At 38.5% G+C, this 26,869-nt stretch overlaps 1 protein-coding gene across 3 annotated transcripts in view; it reads right to left on the reverse strand.

Annotated features, from left to right (window-relative positions):
- The window catches only part of LOC128660792 (cytidine monophosphate-N-acetylneuraminic acid hydroxylase-like), a 301,003-nt gene that overhangs the window by 11,461 nt on the left and 262,673 nt on the right, over positions 1–26,869 (reverse strand). Inside the window, exon 16 of one of the 3 annotated variants that reach the window (XM_053714813.1) lies at positions 9,623–10,420. The exons of the other annotated variants lie outside the window; for them this stretch is intronic. The gene's annotated coding sequence lies outside the window, so the exon portion shown is untranslated. Of the gene's footprint in view, positions 1–9,622; positions 10,421–26,869 lie in introns of those variants that run through there. 3 annotated transcript variants of the gene reach the window in all.

The raw sequence follows: 26,869 nt of genomic DNA on the forward strand, positions 1-26,869 counted from the left end.
TACTATGTTATAGGCACACACTCATAGATAAAGAGATCGAAATCATAGTTTCACCTAAGAGCATTCCTACACTTGTATACATACAAAGTCTCCACGGCACACCACAGTGTGCTTAAGATAGAGGTATCAATCTAATACCTTGTTCCTGATTGGTTTAGCCCAAAGACCGGTCGTTACTTCATTGGTAGGCGTGTATGAGTTAACACCCTATTGTATAAACGCCTGTTTTGACAATCCAATTTTACAAGTGGGAATGTATATATGACCTAATCACATATTATAAATTGTGTATGTTAGTAATATATGTCACAGATCAGCTTCACCAGATTACAGACTATAGATGCAATATTGGACGTGTGTCTGTCTCTCCAAATGCAGCGCGCAAACCCCGCTTCCTTCTTTTATGCCATAACGTGCTTTAGCGGGTCCATGTTCGTTCTGTCAGATACAATTGAAGGCATCTAGTTTCTGTGTAATCAGAATCAGAGTTTCGATTGAAACACCAAAACACTCATGTACATAATCCATCCTAAGAACAAATAACGACATACATTTGAATGAAACATAGGAAGAGCCATGAATTCATTGGTTAGTATCTCTATGAACACGCCTTTGTTATATATAAATAAATCCACCCTTCATTTTGACAGGTCAGCTTTTCATGTATGAGTGTGTAAACAATCTGCTCACATTAATATAGTTTTTATCGTCATCCGGTCTAGAGCTGTACTTGTTAACCATTCATTACTTAACTTCGCCAAGTAGCGAGCCATAGTTATGTTATTTAGCGTGTATATGTTGGCTCTATTTATAGACATGCCCATTCTTTGGATACTTCTGTCACTCACGAGACAGTGTATGTTTCATCAGGTTACAATAAAAATATAAATATATTGTTACACGGTCTCATTCAAAAATAATGTCTTGTTAAACATGTTAAACACATAGTCAAAAATAAATAAAGTATAGTATGTATTTCGATTATACTCATTATCTAATCCGATTATCTTAGATATAAAAATGTGCATGGCCAATTTCTAATACCATTCAAAAATAATGTATTGTTAAACATGTTAAACACATAGTCAAAAATAAAGTATAGTATGTATTTCGATTATACTCATTATCTAATCCGATTATCTCAGATATAAAAATGTGCATGGCCAATTTCTAATACCATTGGACGGATATAACCATCTCCTAATGATATATGTGATGCCCCACTAGATAGAGAATTTTTACCTACATCTCTTATTCATGAAGACTGAGATAAGTTGTATATACAAGGTTAACAAGTCATAGTCTAAATATTTTTATTTCTTAAGGACAATGTACTGGAGAAGGGGATCATGCTCTAAAATGGGAGAAGGTTCAGATATGCTTGAAGTAAAACATGAATGGGTTAATGAAGGAGGTGACAATACATTCTTAAATGTGCACCTATTGAAACAACTTATTGTGTATACAGATGTTACAGTGAGATATAATTAAACATTTAGTCGCCAAATGCTCTCTATATCACTGTAAAAAACACAGCCATGTAACTAAGGTGTTTGAGAGTAGTATACACATAAGGGGGTGATCTAATGTATTTAGAATATCCCAGGTATAATTGTATGATCAACTTATGAACCTGTATCATAAAATACTCAGATATTACCCCTATTCTGGGTGCACATATTTTCAGGGTGTACTAATTATGTATTGTTGATATGTTAAAGACAAAATGGTACTACTAGTTTAAAGTATTCTCAGATTTAAAAATAAGTTTCGTACCATATGCTCTACTATTTTCTAACATATTATAAGTACACCCAAAAATTGTTGTATTCGTTCATACCAAATGGCATTACTGTGTTAAGTCTGAAAATCCATTTGGCTTCCTTCTTAAGAAGTATGTCCTCGGTATTCCCACCTCTGATTCCTATTTTAATCAGGATTCCTACTTTAATAGGAATGTGAGTGCTACAAACCCCTCTTTTTGTCCCACTTTTTCCCTACCCTTAACTTTACACTTCATAGGTACTCATACATGCATCTGCTTTTAACCTAAAATTCTTTAGAGCCATCTGAACTATAAAACGTATTATTCCCTTTGTTTAAATGAGGGCACATAACACAGTCACTAGTTTTGCACTTATATGTACCAGTACTAGCTCCCCCCATTGTACTAAATCTCTACTTAATCCCTTATTGCCCCTCAATTTAGTTGGTGCAAGTATACTTTTAAGATCCCTGTTTTTCCTAAAGAGAACCTCAGGGTTTTCACCTATACATTGTTTCAATACGGGATCTAGTCTTAAAACTTGCCAATGTTTTCTCATAATATTTTTAATTTTATGGTGCTCACTATTAAATTTGGTTATAAATTTAGGATTAGTATTCTGGCTATTTTGACTCAAAGCTTTACTTGTTCCATTTTTTGGTTGCTCAATCAAGGATTTCAACTCTTTGTTTAGTGGATCTTAGTAAGTATTTATTATAGCCTTTTTCTTCAAATTTAGAAGTCAGTGCCACTGCCTCTACAGTGTAATCTGTTTTCGCACAGTTACGTTTAATATGCTGATATTGCCCTAGGGGAATGTTGTCTTTCCATTTCTTAAGGTGTCCACTGTGAGCATTTAACAGGCCACTCCTGTCTGTGCTTTTCTAAAATGTTTAACTGCTACCTTATTATATTCCCTATCATTGAATAGTGTAAGATCCAAAAAGTCAATTTTGTCCTGTCAAAATTGATGCGTAAATTTAAGATTATAAACATTAGTGTTTATGTGTTCCATTAATTTGTCAATGTCACTAGAAGCTCCTTGCCAAATCATTATAATATCATTGATAAATCAATGGTAATATACTATATTTGATATAAAGGGATTATACTTCCAAATTGTATTACTCTCAAAATTGGACATAAACAAATTGGCATAGGATGGGGCAAATGTTGTCCCCATCGCTGTGCCCCAAATTTGTTTATAGAATTTACCTTCAAATAAAGAATAATTGTGAGTGAGAATAAAATGAATACAATTCACAATAAACTCTATCTGAGCTGCATCCAATTCACCTTTGGAGCATTCTTCTCTTATTACAGATACTCCTTTCTCAAGGGGGATGCTAGTGTACAATGCTCATACATCGCATGTTACCCAATAGTAATCGCTTCTCCCCTCTATTCCTTCATATTTATTTATAACATCCAAAGTGTCTCTCAAACAGGCTTTAGTGTTTTTGACTAGTGGTTGGAGGAAGTAGTCTATATATTTTGAGAGATTATCACAGAGAGACCCAATGCCTGACACGATGGGTCTCCCTGGAGGTTGAGTTAGATTTTTGTGTATCTTCGGGAGGTGATAAAAACATGCAATCTTAGGATGGATTTCCTGTACATATTTGAATGAATCCTGATTAAGGATTCCTTCTTGTTTAGCTGTTATTAACAGCTGCCAAAGTTCTTGTTTATACACATTTGTTGGATTAAATGTCAAAAGTTTATGTGTCTATATCATTTAACAAGTTATAAATAATCTGGTTTATTTTGGACAACTATACCTCCGCCTTTGTCCGCAGATCTGTATACAACCATAGGCCTAGATTTGGAGTTTGGCGGTAGCCGTGAAAACCAGCATTAGAGGCTCCTAACGCTGGTTTTAGGCTACCGCCGGTATTTAGAGTCACTCAAAATAGGGTCTAACGCTCACTTTTCAGCCGCAACTTTTCCATACCGCAGATCCCCTTATGTCAATTGCGTATCCTATCTTTTCAATGGGATCTTTCTAACTCCGGTATTTAGAGTCGTTTCTGAAGTGAGCGTTAGACATCTAACGACAAAACTCCAGCCGCAGGAAAAAAGTCAGTAGTTAAGAGCTTTCTGGGCTAACGCCGGTTTATAAAGCTCTTAACTACTGTACTCTAAAGTACACTAACACCCATAAACTACCTATGTACCCCTAAACCGAGGTCCCCCCACATCGCCGCCACTCGATTAAATTTTTTTAACCCCTAATCTGCCGACCGCCACCTACGTTATCCTTATGTACCCCTAATCTGCTGCCCCTAACACCGCCGACCCCTGTATTATATTTATTAACCCCTAATCTGCCCCCCACAATGTCGCCGCCAGCTACCTACACTTATTAACCCCTAATCTGCCGTCCGCACGCCGCCGCCAGCTACATTATCCCTATATACCCCTAATCTGCTGCCCCTAACACCGCCGACCCCTATATTATATTTATTAACCCCTAATCTGACCCCCACAACGTCGCCTCCACCTGCCTACACTTATTAACCCCTAATCTGCCGACCGGACCTGAGCGCTACTATAATAAAGTTATTAACCCCTAATCCGCCTCACTAACCCTATAATAAATAGTATTAACCCCTAATCTGCCCTCCCTAACATCGCCGACACCTAACTTCAATTATTAACCCCTAATCTGCCGACCGGAGATCACCGCTATTCTAATAAATGTATTAACCCCTAAAGCTATGTCTAACCCTAACACTAACACCCCCCTAAGTTAAATATAATTTAAATCTAAATTATTCCTATTTAAAGCTAAATACTTACCTGTAAAATAAATCCTAATATAGCTACAATATAAATTATAATTACATTGTAGCTATTTTAGGATTTATATTTATTTTACAGGCAACTTTGTAATTATTTTAACCAGGTACAATAGCTATTAAATAGTTAAGAACTCTTTAATAGTTACCTAGTTAAAATAATAACAAAATTACCTGTAAAATAAATCCTAACCTAAGTTACAATTAAACCTAACACTATACTATCATTAAATTAATTAAATACAATACCTACAATTACATACAATTAAACCTAACACTACACTATCAATAAATTAATTAAATACAATATCTACAAATAACTACAATGAAATAAACTAACTAAAGTACAAAAAATAAAAAAGAACTAAGTTACAAAAAATAAAAAAATATTTACAAACATAAGAAAAATATTACAACAATTTTAAACTAATTACACCTACTCTAAGCCCACTAATAAAATAACAAAGACCCCCAAAATAAAAAAATGCCCTACCCTATTCTAAATTACTACATTTCAAAGCTCTTTTACCTTACCAGCCCTGAACAGGGCCCTTTGCGGGGCATGCCCCAAGAAATTCAGCTCTTTTGCCTGTAAAAAAAAACATACAATACCCCCCCCCCCCCCACATTACAACCCACCACCCACATACCCCTAATCTAACCCAAACCCCCCTTAAATAAACCTAACACTAAGCCCCTGAAGATCATCCTACCTTGTCTTCACCTCACCAGGTATCACCGATCCGTCCTGGCTCCAAAATCTTCATCCAACCCAAGCGGGGGCTAGACATCCATCATCCGGTGGCTGAAGAGGTCCAGAAGAGGCTCCAAAGTCTTCATCCTATCCGGGAAAAAGAGGCGATCCGGACCGGCAACCATCTTGATCCAAGCGGCATCTTCTATCTTCATCCGATGATGACCGGCTCCATCCTGAAGACCTCCGACGCGGACCCATCTTCATCCGGCGACGTCCAACTGAAGAATGAAGGTTCCTTTAAGGGACGTCATCCAAGATGGCGTCCCTCGAAATTCCGATTGGCTGATAGGATTCTATCATCCAATCGGAATTAAGGTAGGAATATTCTGATTGGCTGATGGAATCAGCCAATCAGAATCAAGTTCAATCCGATTGGCTGATCCAATCAGCCAATCAGATTGAGCTTGCATTCTATTGGCTGATCTGAACAGCCAATAGAATGCGAGCTCAATCTGATTGGCTGATCGGATCAGCCAATCGGATTGAACTTGATTCTGATTGGCTGATTCCATCAGCCAATCAGAATATTCCTACCTTAATTCCGATTGGCTGATAGAATCCTATCAGCCAATCGGAATTCGAGGGATGCCATCTTGGATGACGTCATTTAAAGGAACCGTCATTCGTCGTTCAGTCGTCGGCCAGGATGGATGTTCCGCGGTGGAGGTCTTCAGGATGCTGCCGCTTCGCTCCGGATGGATGCCGCTTGGATGAAGATTTCAATCGGATGGAAGAACTCTTCTGCCCCGCTTGGATGAAGACTTCAGCCGGATCATGGACCTCTTCAGCCCCCCGCTTGGGCTTGGATCAGGACATCGGAGGAGCTCTTCTGGACCGATCGGTGAACCTGGTATGGTGAAGACAAGGTAGGATGATCTTCAGGGGCTTAGTGTTAGGTTTATTTAAGGGGGGTTTGGGTTAGATTAGGGGTATGTGGGTGGTGGGTTGTAATGTTGGGGGGCTTGGGTATTGTATGTTTTTTTTTACAGGCAAAAGAGCTGTATTTCTTGGGGCATGCCCCGCAAAGGGCCCTGTTCAGGGCTGGTAAGGTAAAAGAGCTTTGAACTTTAGTAATTTAGAATAGGGTAGGGCATTTTTTTATTTTGGGGGTCTTTGTTATTTTATTAGGGGGCTTAGAGTAGGTGTAATTAGTTTAAAATTGTTGTAATATTTTTCTTATGTTTGTAAATATTTTTTTATTTTTTGTAACTTAGTTCTTTTTTATTTTTTGTACTTTAGCTAGTTTATTTAATTGTATTTATTTGTAGCAATTGTATTTAATTAATTTATTGATAGTGTAGTGTTAGGTTAATTGTAGGTAATTGTCGGTAGTTTAATTAATTTATTGATAGTCTAGTGTTAGGTTTATTTGTAACTTAGGTTAGGATTTATTTTACAGGTAAATTTGTAATTATTTTAACTATTTTAGCTATTAAATAGTTCTTAACTATTTAATAGCTATTGTACCTGGTTAAAATAAATACAAAGTTACCTGTAAAATAAATATAAATCCTAAAATAGCTATAATATAATTATAATTTATATTGTAGCTATATTAGGATTTATTTTACAGGTAAGTATTTAGCTTTAAATAGGAATAATTTATTTAATAAGAGTTAATTAATTTTGTTAGATTTAAATTATATTTAACTTAGGGGGTGTTAGTATTAGGGTTAGACTTAGCTTTAGGGGTTAATACATTTATTAGAATAGCGGCGAGATTCGGTCGGCAGATTAGGGGTTAATAATTGAAGTTAGGTGTCGGCGATGTTAGGGAGGGCAGATTAGGGGTTAATACTATTTATGATAGGGTTAGTGAGGCGGATTAGGGGTTAATAACTTTATTATAGTAGCGCTCAGGTCCGCTCGTCAGATTAGGGGTTAATAAGTGTAGGCAGGTGGAGGCGACGTTGTGGGGGGCAGATTAGGGGTTAATAAATATAATATAGGGGTCGGCGATGTTAGGGCAGCAGATTAGGGGTACATAGGGATAATGTAAGTAGCGGCGGTTTACGGAGCGGCAGATTAGGGGTTAAAAATAATATGCAGGTGTCAGCGATAGCGGGGGCGGCAGATTAGGGGTTAATAAGTGTAAGGTTAGGGGTGTTTAGACTCGGGGTACATGTTAGAGTGTTAGGTGCAGACGTCGGAAGGGTTACCGCATAGCAAACAATGGGGTTGCGTTAGGAGCTGAACGCAGCTTTTTTGCAGGTGTTTGGTTTTTTTTCAGCTCAAACAGCCCCATTGTTTCCTATGGGGGAATCGTGCACGAGCACGTTTTTGAGGCTGGCCGCGTCCGTAAGCAACTCTGGTATCGAGAGTTGAAGCTGCGTTAAAAATGCTCTACGCTCCTTTTTTGGAGCCTAACGCAGCCTTTATGTGGACTCTCGATACCAGAGTTATTTTTATGGTGCAGCCAGAAAAACGCGGGCGTTAGATTTTCGGCTCGTTACCGACAAAACTCCAAATCTAGGCCTTAGTGTCTCCCATTAGTTTTTTTAAGGCTTTCCTTTCTAAATTGGATAGATTATCATTGTAATGATTTTTATTCTGGAACAATTTATCAATGTCTTCAATAGTAGGATAAAATGATGATTTATTTTTGAGTGTGGTGTAGATATATTTTTGATTCTCACTGGCATTTGACTCACAGGGATTTTTTATGAAGTACCTTTTTAGGGTTAACTTTCTTATATATTGATTTTTATTGATGAGTGTTTCAAATTTGTTAATTTTTTTGAAGGGGCAAATGATAGACCTTTTTAAAGGACTTGCTCTTGTTTTTCATTTAATTCAAGGTTACTTAAATTGAAAATAGCATTGCTTTTTGCGGTGCTAGCTACCTTGACCTCTTTTGGTCCTCTTCTTTTCCTTCCTCTTCCTCTGTTTCCTCTCTGTTTCTTTTTCCTTTTTGTTTCACATTTACTCTACTTTCTAACTCTAAAAAATCCTTTGAGGTACCTGCTCTTTCTGGGTTCCTTTCTTCTTCCCTTTCTTTTATATCTTGTATGGGATCAAACCTATTTTTAAGCGGTAATCCACCCTCCTTTTTTTCCCAATTGTGTTGTTTGGGATACCATTTTCTATTTTGATTAGTACTTCTGTTAAAGTGTTCATTCTACCTCTATGATTTCTATAGTCTCTATCTTCTCTATAGTCTATATTCAGTCCCCTACAGTCTCTATCTTCTCTATAATCTCTATCTGGTCTCCTATATAAACGTGTATTCCAATGTGAATTTAAATTGTGATTTTTGTGTTCTCTATTTCTATTATATGTGTGATTATAGTATTCTCTATCTATGTGATGTCTATCTGGATATTCTCTATCTTTATAGTAATTGTATGAATCATCATGTTGGTAATTTCTCCAATTTTCATTTTTACAAGGAGTTTAGTTCTGCTTTTGGTCATATCTCCAATTTATATTCCTATTCCTAATTTAATTTCCTCTAACTTCATTTTCTCTATTGTAAAGATAGTTGATTTTTGATTCCTCATCTCTATTGGTAGATTTATATCCTTTCTCAATATTTTTTGTTTTTTTAAGAACTTTTAAGTGTGTTTTTGTGTCTTTTTGTTCTTTACTTGTGTTTTTTTCTTTTTTTCTTGGTGTTTCTAAATCCTTTTCCTCTGTCTCAGAGTAATCACATTCATCTCGTTACTTTTTTGAGTTTCGCACTTATAATATTATCATTTAGTTAATTTAAAGATTTTATTACTTCTTTTTGTCTATCAATATATGTGCTATTATTTGTGTGTGCTTGAAGTTTATTTTTGAAATCATTAACTTTTTGTGTGTATTCTTCTAGTGGTTTTTTTTCGTGATTTGATTATAATTTGCATTAGTGTGATAGATGCTTTTTCTAAAGTTTCATACCATTCGGTGGGGAATCCTTTCTGAAGTTCAAAAGTACATTCTTTTTTCAAACGGAGGCCTCTGGGTACAATGTTTTTTTCTATATATTTTTGCATAAATGATACCTCTATTTTATGTTTTAGTTCTTTGGTAAGTGTTTGTTCAAGATCATTTAATATATCATTAATGTCAGCCTCTGGATTCTCTCATTCTAGTGTTGTAATATCAGTGTTTTCTATATTTAGAATCAGACAATGTCTTAGTGTGAACATGTCCAAGAAAGATAGAGAGTATTCAATAAAGAAAAACACAGTATGTAACCTATCAACCCCCTGATGTGTAAGCAACTTTAAAAAGGAAAGCCTATACAACTCTCCAAAGGGAAGATACATATAATATACAAAAAAAGTGCGCTAAAAAGCAACAACATCAACCAGAATGGAAGTTCAAAATTATTAATTTATTAAGTACAATATTATAATTTGTTCCTCTATGCAATGTAGTACAGTCATAGCAAATACAATCACACTAATCCATTCATACAAAATGAAAAAAATAAAATAAAAATAAAAATGGAGACCACTGGTGGTATAAAAATACTAAAAAATACTAAAATATGGACTCCATGGATGGATGTCCAAAATTTAAAACCAATCTCCAGAGAAAGTATCCTCTATTCAAATAGCAGCGGATATATTACAGTCTTAAAGTGTAGCTATGTGGATCACAGTGAATATATAACAGCTTGAAGTTGAATGTCACTTGTTTTAAATGTCCACAAAATGGTGTTTTTGAAGGGATAATTTTCTTAAAATGTCACTAAAACATTCCTCTTAGAGCATTTTTTTGACAGTGTTCTAAGTTAGGGATATGTAGAGCCTCTAATTCCCACGGTTCAAAAACAGCTGTTTATGGTACGTTTACCAAAACGTAAGATGAGTCATAGCTTCCATAAACTGTCCAATAAGTTCCCCAACTTCCTCTTTCTTGTCTGATGCTGAAAAAACAAAAATTTAAAATAACAGATGAAAGTTCCATCATTAGGAGAAAAACCAACAGAAGAATCAAAATCCAGCCGGAAATGAAGAAACTTCTTTTAATTCCTTGACGAAGAGATGGACGAGGTAAACAGGAATCTTTGAACCAGGAGAAGATATTCTGAAAACTGTAATGGCTTGATTGAAGGGAAGAGTGGAGAGGAATGAAACCACCTTTAAGTAGATCCTCATAAATTGACAACTGAAATCAAATAAATTATTAATATTGTGAAAATAAAGGGAGGGTACAATGACAGAAGGGTGGGAAAATACTCGTCTCTGTGTCTTTAATAAAATATAGATTCTACCTTCACAAAGTTAGGATAATCAAAATTTTATTACAAGACCAGAGACTCCTATTTTGCTAGTTTAAAGCAACTAACAAAATAAATTAGTAGCTGGATGATGAATGGGCTTGAAATAAAACTGTTTGAAAATAGAATCTGAAGACCAATCTGCTGAAATTAGAATTTGTTGTAAAGGAGCCGCTTTAATAAAAGCTTTGGAAACAGCTGAACCTCTAACAGAATGGGCAGAAAAAATAGAAATATCAATGCCAGCTTCTTTCATAACCCATTTCACCCAGCGAGAAATAGAAGTATTAGTGACAGGAGCATGAGGAGGAATAAAGGAGATAAAGAGTTGATTAGAAGAATTCAATCTCAAAAGAGAGGTTTTAGATTCATAATCTTTAAGACATTTAACAGCACAAAGAGAAGGTTCAGAAGGTAAGTAGGGGTAAAATATAGAGGAAGAAAAAGTTTTAGTTTTGCGAGATAAGAAAAAGGTGACACCTTCAGGAGAGAAAAGTTTAGAATTAAAATCTAAAGCACCAACATCAGAAACTCTATGAAATGAAATAAGACATAATAAAGTAGCTAATTTTTCAGAAAGTTGTTCCAGAGAAAGCAAGTTATTAGAAGGCCAAGATTTGTAAAGGGACATTTTTTTATCTACGTCCCAGAAAAAAAATTATATTTAGGAACAGGAGGGCGTTTTAGTCTAATGGTTTTTAAAAAGTCTACAAACAAGGGGATGTTGACCAATAGGAAAATTATTTAATAAGACATGTTTAGCTGAAATAGCAGAACGATACAAATTGATAGATCTGTAAGCCAAACCAGATTCGAAAAGAGATGTTAAAAAATTAATAATAGGTTTTATATCCGCTGAAAGGGGATCCAGGTTCCTAACCATGCACCAGCTAGACCACTTTGTCCATGCATAAAAATAGGATTTTCAGGTGCCTGGGGCCCAAGATTCTCGCATGAGAGTCTTAGCTCCTTCAGAAAGTCCTTCGAGAGGAGAGGAATCCCTGAAATTGACCAAGCGATAAGATGAAGGGAGTCTTGAAGAATGAGATTATGAAAATCTCCTTCTGGGTTGGTTAACAAGTGTGGAAGATGAGGGAGAAGAATAGGAAGTTTGAAAGACATTTATAGAAGAGCAGGATACCATGGTTGAGTCGGCCAAAGGGGGTTATTAGAAGAAGAGAAATTTTGTCTCTGCGAACTACCGAAAATTGTTCTCGAAATCATTGAGAAGGTAGGGAAGGCATAGGCTCCTTGAGGAGGCCAGAGTTGGAGAAAAGCATTGATTGCCGCTGCCTCTGGGTCCGGTCTCCAAATGAAGTAGGAGAGAATTTGGAAATTCAGACGAGACGCAAAAAGATTGAGAATGAAGGGACCTCTGAGGTGAGACAGAGAAAGAAAGACATCTCTGTTGAGTCTCCAATTGCTGTAATCCACTAAAAAGCGGGAGCCCCAATCCGCTGCTGTGTTTGAAAGACCTAGAATATACTCTGCTTTCACAGAAATATTCCTGTCTAAACACAGATGAATAAACTCTTTGGTAATATTGGACAGATCTCTGGACTTCGTACCCTCCAAACGGTTTAGATAACGAACTGCAGAGATGTTGTCCATGCGAAGCAAAATGGTAACTGGAGAAGAATTCCTCACAAAACTCTTGACAGCGAAAGAACCCGCTAGCAGTTCTAAACAATTTATATGGAATCGTTTCTCCTTCAGAGACCACTTCCCCTTTGGCTTTCCCGACCCTGTCAGAAAAACTGCTTGGATAAAAAATCTTACGAAATGAAGTCCTTACTTTATTTAAATTTGAGAATGTATTAATATAGTTATTAAGGTCTTTTAGAAAAATGTCCCCAAAGAGCAGACCATTAGAGTCAGAGTCTAATTCATTTATGCCATTATCACAGATTTTAGGGTCTATTTTATGTAGAATATTTTTTCTATGTTCGATAATCATAGCTGAGTTGGTATTTCCTATAAAGGAGAGAATTCTTTGCATCCATTCTCTAACCAAAAAGAGGTCAAGAGGTGAATTCTCAATAACAGCCTGTTCTGAAATTTCAAAAAGTTTTGCAATAGGACCAACAGAATCTAAAAGTTTGTCTTGGCATGTTTTCCATGCCCTATCCATACCTTTTTTAACCCTATAACCAGGGGACCCAATGAATTTTATAATTTTTGGGTATTTTGGGAGTTATACAAGCGTTGTTGGGAAGAAGGGGACGAGGGCATTCTGCTCTCATTTTATTACGAGCATCTTTTTTGAGAGGGAATTTTAATTGAAAGTCAATAAAAGAGGCCACATCAAGAGAGGGACACCATTCAGATGATCTGGGAAGATCATCTGCACAAAATCTGGGATTGCCAAGGCAATCAAAAAATTTAGAATTTTCTTTTTTAGAAGATTTAGATTTTTTGGGAGATTTCTTTAATTTCTTAGGTTTAGGAGAATCTGAGTCTGAGGACAAGTTATCGGATAAATCCTCAAAATCAGAATTAGATAATTATTCAGTAGAAGAATTAGAATTAGAGGATAATACCACTTTTTTATGTTTCTTAACAGATAAAGTCTCAGTATTTTTTTATCCCAATTGTAACCCCTTGGGATTAGGGGAAGGTTTTGTGGATGTTTTCCTTCCTTTACCGCCAGGAATTGCAGTGTCAGCAAGTGTCTGAAGAGATTTTGAAAGTAATTTTTTACTAGCCAAAATTGAAACAGAACAAGGTCTTTTTCTCTTAAAAATAGATTTAGGGTTAGGTTGTTGAGATAAAAGGTTTGACATGTGAGTCATCGTTTTTCCCATAGAATTGTCAATCATTACTTGCACAGACTGTGCAGTTAAAGGTTCATTAGACTCAGGGACTTGAGCCATGTTAAAAAATAAATAAATAAAATATATATTAATAAATATATAATAACAATAAAATTGTTAGATAATAAAATGACTGGAATAAAAAACAGTAAAGTAAGAACTTCAGTAAAAGACCTCAGAAAAAACAGTTATTCAAATGACAGAAACAAATATTTAAATAATAAAATCTGTTTCTTCAGACTGAATGAATAAAGTCTGCAAGAAAAAAACAATAGTAAAGTTTTGCCAACACCCAATTATAATTATCTAGGAAAATAAGCAAAATGTATCAGAAACCGTCACTCGTTATGAAGCAAACAATAAGGATGTGAGAGGATGAATATAAACGAAGTCAGAGGGCGGGAAAAAAGGAGGCGGGAAGATGGTGACGTCACAAGATGGCGGATGGCTGCGCGAGACAGAACTAAACCGTCAAGGCATCAGGTAACAGTAGAAATTAAGAAAGGGCTAATGCAAGTAGAAAGCGCTGGAAAAATAAACAGTAGTGTGGCGGTAGACAAAGAAAAAACATAAGCAAGGAAATGATTATGGAAATAGGAAATAAAATATATAAATATAAAATTTGGAGATGAAATGGAAAGGATAAAAAAGGGGGGAAGAGTGAATAAAACAAATGAAAATTAGAGTAAAAATATATTGTGATACGGGGGCAGAGCCAGGCCACACTGGCAGATGACTGTGTTTTAGGAGAGCTCTTCAACCCTCAAGCTGTACATAGCATATTTATGTCATAAATATACTCCTTCTCTTAAATTTTACACTTATAAGGGAGCACTGAAGTATCACCGACTACTGGGTACATTTTAAACAGACAGAGATTTGTAGAAAGCCTCAACTGGAACCTCTGGAAAAAGTGAAAGACGGACGAAACGGCTTCTCCATCATTAGTGCTGTGACTGAGTCCCGATCAACGGAACGGCTATCACAACTCACCTCCTAACGCCCGCTCTCAGTGGAGAAAAGAGAGGGGCCTTCTACTACGGGCTGACATTCAGAACAGAGGGCACAGAGAGTGACCTGCTTCGGCAGGGGTAAGCCAGCAGCACACACGCATTACCGCGATACAGAGAAAGCAACAGGGCCTAAATGCATCACTCACCTTCCATAACCGCACACGCCTTCCACATACCTGCCTGACGGCCTATCACTTGCACTCGTAGAAAGACATAAAGAGACACTGTAAGACCGGCAATTTAGAACACATAGTGCGTAGTGTTAAACAAATAATTCAGCACTTTTGACTAAATTACAAGTAAAGGGTGAGAGAAGATCCTGGACACTGCTGTGGGGAACAGGGCGCAGACGAGCATAGTATCAAGTGTTAACCTGCACTTAAAAACAACGGAGTACATACAGGGCAGTCCTTCTGCTTGAACGATTAAATCTAAGGCCCCTTATTATAATTTAGGCCTGCCCCGATGAAACCGGTTAATTGTTTCCGAAAAGGATCACAGGGAGCTGCAACTACCACTCTATGCAGCCATAAAGAACATAAGCTTGTTTTGAGCTCACTGATACCATCTCTAAGAATTGTGAATCTGTTGTGATACAGAAAATCTAACATTACAACCTAGACAATTTGAATCATCACAATTTAAGCCTACAGTTGTGAAATATCGTTTCCACCCTACCAAGTACACATTCTTATATCCTTACACTGAGAAAGTGATGAACCCCTTACAGGGACACTTCTTTTAACTTTTTATTCATACAACAGAAGGAAAGTTGAGGAATGCCTTGTAAAAAGCTGCAAAAGACAGACAAAAACATCCCTGCAGGCACGCTCAATAAATATTTAAAGCAAGTAGATTCGTCCACCCCCTCCCCACCTGATATCATGGATGCCAGCTCAGACGCTAACCACGCACAACAACCAGGCTCAGATATACAAGCACAATATGCAATAACAAAGGAAGACCTAAAACATTTATCTTCCAAGGAAGACATCAGAGATGCAGTTCAAGAAATGCGCAACCTCTTTAACGAGCTAAGGAAAGACATCTCAGTCTTGGACACCAGAGTTTCCCAGGTAGAAACCAAACAGCAGGAATGCTCAGCCTCAGTAAAAGTTATGAGCACCAACATCCAAAGCAACTCAGAGATAATACAACAGTTATCCGATAAAATCGAAGATTTAGATAACAGAGGCCGACAGAACAATCTACGTTTCAGAGGAATCTCAGAAACCATCAATCCCACTGCCATAATTGGATATCTCCAAAGTTTATTCCGCACCCTGAAGGACTCCCCATCTTCACCAGACATAATTTTAGAGCGTGCACATAGAGCACTCAGGGCTAAACCGCCACCCAAGCCCCCCCCAGAGATATCATCGTCCGCTTCCTTAATTATAGAGATAAGGAAGAAATCCTCAGATGTGCACGACTTAAACATCCAGTTCACCACGCAGGAGAGGAAATACAATTTTTTTCTGACTTGTCGCCTACTACACTCCAGAAAAGAAGGGAGTTGGGTCATATCACAGCCAAATTAAGGGCCCACAAAATTCAATATCGCTGGGGCTTCCCAGTTTCACTTGTGGCTACACACCAGAACAAATCAGTAATATTCCACCCAGGCTCAGACGAGCAGGCCTTCTATTCTGGCCTCTCAATCGATAAGGATCAGCCTTTTGGGGGCTCCTCTCCTTAAAACTCCTCATCAATTCCATGAGTTTGAAGTTGCTAGTCGACATGACCCTGACTGGATGGATTTCATGGCTCCTTGTTTGGAACATTCCAGCTGTATCCTTTTTATTATGGTTGGGTAATCTGTTAAGCAGTGGAGGTTAAATACTGTACATAGATGCTCACATCTCTGGTTTTGCAAGCAGTTAAGAGAATGGACCTGGTCACAGGCCAGAGAGACATACCACATCCCAGAGGGCGATAGGCCCAAGGGGGGAAAAAAGACCATGGGCACACACTCTCATAATTACAAATAATACAACACACCATTCTCTATGCGCAAACTGTATTGTTATAGTGTTATACTGTTGAACTTTTTAGGTCACACAGTTACTTTTTGAAATGTTTGCACTAGTTGTTATGTATTGTCGCTCTTCCTTAATAGTGCTGAACTAAAATGCTAACTAAAATGCTAGCTAATTATGTTTGACCTACGGTTATTTTGTTATGTTTTTTTTTTTCATATATGTCATTATACGGCTGACTGAATAATGTCCTGGTAACTGACCTTCACACAAGGTTTCGTGGTCTCATAACCCACTCAGTTATTTCTTCGCACAAACCTCCTTTTCCTCTTCCCTTTAAACCTCCCTCCTTCTCTCTCCCCCTCAATCCTCCCTCCATTCCCCACACTTTCCTTTTACCTCCCTCTCTGTTTCCCACCTCCTCCCCCCCTTTCCCCGCCCCTTCCTTCCCCCTTCCCCCTGCCCTCACCCTTAATGGTCATTCTTATTTGGCCAGTCTGAAATACTCCCCAGATAATCCACATTATCATTGTTAGGAGTTTAAAGTTCATCATTTCTTTCTGTACAAGCTTGAGGGTTACTACCCCATTTGAAATGTTATCTTAAATTCTACTGTTTTATTCTAATTATTCTATAATTGTATTGTGAAGATCACTTCTGTTATACCTAGTATACCGTTTGGAATACGAGTATACTCCGGGTCATACTTACTACCCTTCTGTTTTTTCTCTTCTCGTTTTCTTTTCTTTCCCCATTCTTACACTGCCTGCTCATTCTATTAAAACTCGCTTCCCTTAACCTTCTTTTCTCCCCCCCCCCCCCCCCTTTTTTTTTTTCTTCTCTCCTCCAGAATGAATCGACGCCAGAGCAAATTTGGCTCTCACGGCCTGACGATGACTACTATTAATGCCAAAGGATTGAATAACCCAGGTAAAAGATCCATAGCCTTTTGGGCTCTAAAGAGTCTGTATAGCCATGTGTTGTTTTTTCAGGAAACACACTTCCGTAAGGGAAGAGAACCGAAATGGTTCAATTCACAATACCCCACGGCTCTATTCGCTTCAGGGCACTCAAAAAAAGGAGGGGTAGGCATATTAATCCATCATTCAGTACCCTTGAAAATTTCCCACACTGAGAGAGATCCGGATGGCAGATACTTGATAATAACGGGTCTTCTATATGAGCACCCAATAACACTAGCCACAATTTATAGTCCAAACACAGAACAGCATATATTCATGTCAAAAATCTCAAAGCTTCTATTGGACTTAGCTAAGGGCCCGATCTTTCTCTCTGGAGACTTCAATTTAGCCATGGACACTCAGCTTGACACCTCAAATAGCATAGCTAGTACCCCCCCAGAGTAATTAAATCTGTCAAAACCACAATCCTAAACCTCCAACTCCACGACATATGGCGCACGCTACACCCGGCACATAGGGACTACACATACTTTTCCCCACCACACAACAAATATTCCCGCATAGACTATTTCTACACAGACTCGAATGATTTGGACATGGTTACCGACTGCTCCATTGGGCCTATAACGTGGTTGGATCACGTGCCGGTCACGTGCTCGGTCCAATGGCCTGACCTGCCTCCCACGACCTATATCTGGAGATTAGACGATTTTTTATTAAATGATCCCATCATCAAACTAGATATTCAAAAATCTTTGGACGACTATTTTTTACACAACAATCCTCTACACACCTCATTCATAAACACTTGGGAAGCACATAAGTGTGTTATACGGGGAGATTTCCTTAAACATAAAGCGCGTCTCACCAAACAATACAGAATAAAGCATACTCAACTATTACACACTATAACGCAATTAGAAGAGAAACATAAGGGAAATCCCTCAGACATAGAAACTAAAGTCGCATTAGACACCGCTAGAAAAGACCTCAAAGCGCACCTTCTAGAAGCTTACCACCGCAAAACTCTAAATGTGAAGCAGCAACACTATGAGGGGGGTAGCAGGCCCGGAAAGCTGTTGGCTAGGGCTGTACGTAGAAAACAATTAAAAACACACGTACACCAATTACAAAACGCAGATGGCTCTGTAATTACAGGCAATAAACAAATAGCTAATTCTTTCCACTCTTACTACCAAACATTATACAACATAGGACAGATCTCAGACGTATCAACTCCTCATGCAGGTGCACAGGATAGGAGGGATCTCATAGATCAATATTTAGCAGCGCTTGCTTTGCCGCAATTGGACTCTGAACAGAGAGATAGTTTAGACTCACATATCACTGCGGAAGAACTCTCGCAAGCCATAAAAGATTTCCCTAGTGGAAAAAGCCCTGGCCCGGACAGGCTTTCTTTAAAGTACTACAAGACATTTACTGATACATTAAAACCACTTATGCTCCAACTTTTTAATAACTTGATAGAGCAGCCAGTGCTTTCCGGCACAATGTTGGAAGCGCATATTACTATCCTACCCAAACCGGGAAAGCCCCCTAACTCCCCAGTAATCTTTAGGCCTATTTCTTTATTAAACTTGGATATTAAAATTCTGGTCAAAATATTAGCAAAGCGTCTTAACAAATATCTTGCGACTCTCGTCTCCTCTGACCAGGTGGACTTTGTACCGGGCCGGGAAGCGCGAGATAATACCACTAAGGTGATACAGATACTTAATTATGCGCAAGTTGAGGGTGTGCCTATGGCACTCTATTCGAATGACGCGGAGAAGGCCTTCGACAGGGTCGACTGGCTTTTTCTGCGTCAGGTCATGAAGGCCATGAATTTTGGAGATCCCTTCCTTAACATGATTTTTGCTCTTTACTCAGCTCCCAATGCCCGTATCAGGGTCAATGGATCCTTGTTGAACACCTTTTCTATATCAAACGGAATCCGTCAAGGGTGCCCGTTATCCCCTTTACTTTTCGCCCTCTCAATTGAAGCACTAGCGCAAAAAGTACGCCTTAATCCCAATATAAGGGGCATCAGAATCGGGGACGTCGAGCATAAACAGGCGTTATATGCTGATGATGTTTTATATACCCTCACCAACATAGACTCGTCGATCCCAGAGCTCCTCACAGAACTCAGGGTTTACGGAAAACTTTCTAATTTTCATCTAAACCTTTCAAAATCCGAACTTCTTAATATTAACTCTCCCCCCAGAGCACACTCAGTTACTGGCATCACATTACAAGGTTCCCCTGGCGGCCTCCAAATTTAAATATTTAGGCATTTATTTGTCGGCAAACTCATCCAAATTCTATAAAAATAACTACCTTACACTTCGGAAAGAAATAATCAATGACCTATCTTCCTGGAAGAATAAGTCGTTATCATGGCTGGGAAAGATAGTCTTAATTAAAATGAACGTCCTACCACGTATTTTATACGTCATGCAAACTGTCCCCATTCACTTACCCGCGGACTTTGTCTCTAACCTCCAGAGAACTCTTGAACAGTTCATCTGGACCGGTGTTAAACCCAGAATACCCAAAAAACCACTCTACCTTCCTAGAGATAGAGGGGGCATAGGCTTTCCTGATTTAACATTATACAGAAGGGCTATACTACTACAGAGGTTAACTGAATGGTCACATAACACTTCACAAAAACAATGGGTCAGAATAGATGGACAGATCCTTCATTCCAATAATGTAGCTTCTCTCGCTTGGATTCCTACACCTAAACGCCCCAAAATACTGTATAACTATCACTTAATAACAGAAACCTTCTTAGAATGGGACAGATTAATCTCCACCAGCACACACATCTCAAACGCCCCATCACCATAAATTCCAATACTAGAAAACCCAGATATACCTTATTATGAACTGAGCAAATGTAGGTGTAAACCGCACAGCCTGAGGGTAAGTACCTTACACTTTGCACTTGCAGGGGGAAGACTTCGCCCACAGCAAGAATTGATAGAACAATTTGGGAATATTTTTTCTCCCTGGCTGAGATACCACCAACTATCACACTATTTAACACACCACAAAGGCAAAAGTGACTTCCTTAGGGAACTTACCCCATTTGAGGCCCTACGCACGGCCCTTGTCCCCCCAAAAAGACTAATATCAAAAATATACAAAATGCTGCTCATACCACCTGACACGCAATTACCGACATATACCAGTGCATGGAATAGGGACCTCAATAATGTCATAGAGGAAGAGGATGGCTCAAATCATTCAGAATGGTAAAACGTTCCTCTGTTTCCGCAGTAGTCCAGGAAATACACCTCAAATTACTTACCAGATGGTACTACACACCCTCCAGATTGCATCGTATCTTTCCAACAGCCTCTGCCACATGTTGGAGGGGTTGTGGCGAAGCAGGCACACTTATACACATATGGTGGGCATGTCCTAAAATAACGAACTACTGGGCGGCTGTTCTCGGAGAAATGTCAGACAAGCTAAACACACACATACCAGTCACACCTGAAACCATTTTGATCCTACATCTTCCCGACATTGCAGACAAACCAAAAAGGGCCCTTCTCTTGATTATGCTCACAGGAGCGAAAAGGCTTATCCCCAGACTTTGGAAGTCATCGGAGGTGCCTACTCTCTTTGAATGGCGATCGGCCGTAAATGAGCTACTAAACTTGGAAAAGCTGCACTACATTAAGAGCAACCAAATGGTCATGTATGGCATGATGTTGGCCGTTTGGAACCCCTCCCCTCCTTAGTCAAAATTAATTAAAGGCCCCTTAGTATAAATTTAATTCCCAAAGGACGCTGGCCAAATTCATTCATTCTAGAAAACTTCTCCCCCCTTCCCCTTTTTTTTTTTCTTTTTTCTTTCCTCTTTAATTCAGTACCCGGAGTGTACGGGTTGTTTCAACTCGAGTTTTCTGTTTATGAAGGTATGATTATTCGTATGTTGTAAATCTTTGTAAAATTTGTTGAAAAGCCAGGCTTTACTCCTCAGAGACTAATGCTTTTGCACCCTAAGACAACCTGCCAAACTCGCATACCGGTTTGGGTTGGGCACTCAACGCAAAACTAAGAGGTCCTCCTCATATCGACACATCGAATTGGACTTTAATTTAATCTAAATGTTACCCTCATTGCATCTCATATGGGCGCAAATATCCTCAAAATGTATGTTTTTGTCTGATACTCTGTTTATGTAATGTTTCAGTATTTATTCTAATAAAGCTTGTTTAAAAAAAATATATATATATATATTGTGATACAATATAAACATATTAAAACAGAGCAATAAACATATTAAAACAGAGCAATACATATGACTTATCTGCAGCGAGCAGCAAAAGAAAGAGGAAGTTGGGGAACGTATTGGACAGTTTATGGAAGCTATGACTCATCTTATTGGTCCATTTTTTTCTGTGTTTTCCAAAGTATCCATCTCACTGGTTACTTATGTTAACTCTGTGTTATCTTTAATGTTTTAATGTTGGATTCATATACTTCTGTATCATTACTTTTGAATGATGCACTGAGTAGTATAAAGAAAGATATGCAAAATAGGAGTCTCTGGTCTTGTAATAAAATTTGAGTGACTACACAAGAACAATACAAAGAGAACAAAACCAATCACCAGCAAGCTCTCACTAGTGTAGGATATGTACAAGAGAACAAAACCAATCACCAGCAAGCTCTCACTAGTGCAGTATATGTACAAGAGAACAAAACCTATTACCAGGAACTCTCACTAGTGTAGGATATGTACAAGAGAACAAAACCTATTACCAGGAACTCTCACTAGTGTAGGATATGTACAAGAGAACAAAACCAATCACCAGCAAGCTCTCACTAGTGTAGGATATGTACAAAGAACAAAACCAATAACCAGCAAGCTCTCACTAATGTATGATATGTACAAGAGAACAAAACCAATCACCAGCAAGCTCTCACTAGTGCAGGATATGTACAAGAGAACAAAACCAATCACCAGCAAGCTCTCACTAGTGTAAAATATGTACAAGAGAACAAAACCAATCACCAGCAAGCTCTCACTAGTGCAGGATATGTACAAGAGAAAAAAACCAATCACCAGCAAGCTCTCACTAGTGTAGGATATGTACAAGAGAACAAAACCTATTACCAGGAACTCTCACTAGTGTAGGATATGTACAAGAGAACAAAACCAATCACCAGCAAGCTCTCACTAGTGTAGGATATGTACAAGAGAACAAAACCAATCACCAGCAAGCTCTCACTAGTGTAGGATATGTACAAGAGAACAAAACCAATCACCAGCAAGCTCTCACTAGTGTAGGATATGTACAAGAGAACAAAAACCAATCACCAGCAAGCTCTCACTAGTGTAGGATATGTACAAGAGAACAAAACCAATCACCAGCAAGCTCTCACTAGTGTAGGATATGTACAAGAGAACAAAACCAATCACCAGCAAGCTCTCACTAGTGTAGGATATGTACAAAGAACAAAACCAATAACCAGCAAGCTCTCACTAATGTAGGATATGTACAAGAGAACAAAACCAATCACCAGCAAGCTCTCACTAGTGCAGGATATGTACAAGAGAACAAAACCAATCACCAGCAAGCTCTCACTAGTGTAGGATATGTACAAGAGAACAAAACCAATCACCAGCAAGCTCTCACTAGTGCAGGATATGTACAAGAGAACAAAACCTATTACCAGCAAGCTCTCATTAGTGTAGGATATGTGCAAGAGAACAAAACCAATCACCAGCAAGCTCTCACTAGTGTAGGATATGTACAAGAGAACAAAACCAATCATCAGCAAGCTCTCACTAGTGTAGGATATGTACAAGAGAACAAAACCAATCACCAGCAAGCTCTCACTAGTGCAGGATATGTACAAGAGAACAAAACCAATCACCAGCAAGCTCTCACTAGTGTAGGATATGTACAAGAGAACAAAACCAATCACCAGCAAGCTCTCACTAGTGTAGGATATGTACAAGAGAACAAAACCAATCACCAGCAAGCTCTCACTAGTGCAGGATATGTACAAGAGAACAAAACCAATCACCAGCAAGCTCTCACTAGTGCAGGATATGTACAAGAGAACAAAACCAATCACCAGCAAGCTCTCACTAGTGTAGGATATGTACAAGAGAACAAAACCAATCACCAGCAAGCTCTCACTAGTGTAGGATATGTACAAGAGAACAAAACCAATCACCAGCAAGCTCTCACTAGTGTAAAATATGTACAAGAGAACAAAACCAATCACCAGCAAGCTCTCACTAGTGCAGGATATGTACAAGAGAACAAAACCAATCACCAGCAACTCTCACTAGTGTAGGATATGTACAAGAGAACAAAACCAATCACCAGCAAGCTCTCACTAGTGTAGGATATGTACAAGAGAACAAAACCAATCACCAGTAACTCTCACTAGTGTAGGATATGTACAAGAGAACAAAACCAATCACCAGCAAGCTCTCACTAGTGTAGGATATGTACAAGAGAACAAAACCAATCACCAGCAAGCTCTCCCTAGTGTAGGATATGTACAAGAGAACAAAACCAATCACCAGCAAGCTCTCACTAGTGCAGGATATGTACAAGAGAAAAAACCCAATCACCAGCAAGCTCTCACTAGTGTAGGATATGTACAAGAGAACAAAACCTATTACCAGGAACTCTCACTAGTGTAGGATCTGTACAAGAGAACAAAACCAATCACCAGCAAGCTCTCACTAGTGTAGGATATGTAAAAGAGAACAAAACCAATCACCAGCAAGCTCTCACTAGTGTAGGATATGTACAAGAGAACAAAACCAATCACCAGCAGGCTCTCACTAGTGTAGGATATGTACAAGAGAACAAAACCAATCACCAGCAAGCTCTCACTAGTGCAGGATATGTACAAGAGAACAAAACCAATCACCAGCAAGCTCTCACTAGTGCAGGATATGTACAAGAGAACAAAACCTATTACCAGCAAGCTCTCACTAGTGCAGGATATGTACAAGAGAACAAAACCAATCACCAGCAAGTTCTCACTAGTGCAGGATATGTACAAGAGAACAAAACCAATCACCAGCAAGCTCTCACTAGTGCAGGATATGTACAAGAGAACAAAACCAATCACCAGCAAGCTCTCACTAGTGCAGGATATGTACAAGAGAACAAAACCAATCATCAGCAAGCTCTCACTAGTATAGGATATGTACAAGAGAACAAAACCAATCACCAGCAAGCTCTCACTAGTGTAGGATATGTACAAGAGAACAAAACCAATCACCAGCAAGCTCTCACTAGTGTAGGATATGTACAAGAGAACAAAACCAATCACCAGCAAGCTCTCACTAGTGTAGGATATGTACAAGAGAACAAAACCTATTACCAGCAAGCTCTCATTAGTGTAGGATATGTACAAAAGAACAAAACCAATCACCAGCAAGCTCTCATTAGTGTAGGATATGTACAAGAGAACAAAACCAATCACCAGCAAGCTCTCACTAGTGCAGGATATGTACAAGAGAACAAAACCAATCACCAGCAACTCTCACTAGTGTAGGATATGTACAAGAGAACAAAACCAATCACCAGCAACTCTCACTAGTGTAGGATATGTACAAGAGAACAAAACCTATTACCAGCAAGCTCTCACTAGTGCAGGATATGTACAAGAGAACAAAACCAATCACCAGCAAGTTCTCACTAGTGTAGGATATGTACAAGAGAACAAAACCTATTACCAGCAAGCTCTCACTAGTGCAGGATATGTACAAGAGAACAAAACCAATCACCAGCAAGCTCTCACTAGTGTAGGATATGTACAAGAGAACAAAACCAATCACCAGCAAGCTCTCACTAGTGTAGGATATGTACAAGAGAACAAAACCAATCACCAGCAAGCTCTCACTAGTGTAGGATATGTACAAGAGAACAAAACCTATTACCAGCAACTCTCACTAGTGTAGGATATGTACAAGAGAACAAAACCTATTACCAGCAAGCTCTCACTAGTGTAGGATATGTAAAAGAGAACAAAACCAATCACCAGCAAGCTCTCACTAGTGTAGGATATGTACAAAAGAACAAAACCTATTACCAGCAAGCTCTCACTAGTGTAGGATATGTACAAGAGAACAAAACCAATCACCAGCAAGCTCTCACTAGTGTAGGATATGTACAAGAGAACAAAACCAATCACCAGCAAGCTCTCACTAGTGTAGGATATGTACAAGAGAACAAAACCAATCACCAGCAAGCTCTCACTAGTGTAGGATATGCACAAGAGAACAAAACCTATTACCAGCAAGCTCTCATTAGTGTAGGATATGTACAAGAGAACAAAACCAATCACCAGCAAGCTCTCACTAGTGCAGGATATGTACAAGAGAACAAAACCTATTACCAGCAAGCTCTCATTAGTGTAGGATATGTACAAGAGAACAAAACCAATCACCAGCAAGCTCTCACTAGTGTAGGATATGTACAAGAGAACAAAACCAATCACCAGCAAGCTCTCACTAGTGTAGGGTATGTACAAGAGAACAAAACCTATTACCAGCAAGCTCTCACTGGTGTAGGATATGTACAAGAGAACAAAACCTATTACCAGCAAGCTCTCACTACTGTAGGATATGTACAAGAGAACAAAAACCAATCACCAGCAAGCTCTCACTAGTGTAGGATATGTACAAGAGAACAAAACCAATCACCAGCAAGCTCTCACTAGTGCAGGATATGTACAAGAGAACAAAACCAATCACCAGCAAGCTCTCACTAGTGTAGGGTATGTACAAGAGAACAAAACCAATCACCAGCAAGCTCTCACTAGTGTAGGATATGTACAAGAGAACAAAACCAATCACCAGCAAGCTCTCACTAGTGTAGGATATGTACAAGAGAACAAAACCTATTACCAGCAAGCTCTCACTAGTGTAGGATATGTACAAGAGAACAAAACCAATCACCAGCAAGCTCTCACTAGTGTAGGATATGTACAAGAGAACAAAACCAATCACCAGCAAGCTCTCACTAGTGTAGGATATGTACAAGAGAACAAAACCAATCACCAGCAAGCTCTCACTAGTGTAGGATATGTACAAGAGAACAAAACCTATTACCAGCAAGCTCTCATTAGTGTAGGATATGTACAAGAGAACAAAACCAATCACCAGCAAGCTCTCACTAGTGCAGGATATGTACAAGAGAGCAAAACCTATTACCAGCAAGCTCTCATTAGTGTAGGATATGTACAAGAGAACAAAACCAATCACCAGCAAGCTCTCACTAGTGTAGGATATGTACAAGAGAACAAAACCAATCACCAGCAAGCTCTCACTAGTGTAGGATATGTACAAGAGAACAAAACCAATCACCAGCAAGCTCTCACTAGTGCAGGATATGTACAAGAGAACAAAACCAATCATCAGCAAGCTCTCACTAGTATAGGATATGTACAAGAGAACAAAACCAATCACCAGCAAGCTCTCACTAGTGTAGGATATGTACAAGAGAACAAAACCAATCACCAGCAAGCTCTCACTAGTGTAGGATATGTACAAGAGAACAAAACCAATCACCAGCAAGCTCTCACTAGTGTAGGATATGTACAAGAGAA

This window comes from Bombina bombina, chromosome 5 (assembly GCF_027579735.1).
Source record: "Bombina bombina isolate aBomBom1 chromosome 5, aBomBom1.pri, whole genome shotgun sequence".
Classification (NCBI taxonomy): Eukaryota; Metazoa; Chordata; class Amphibia; order Anura; family Bombinatoridae; genus Bombina; species Bombina bombina.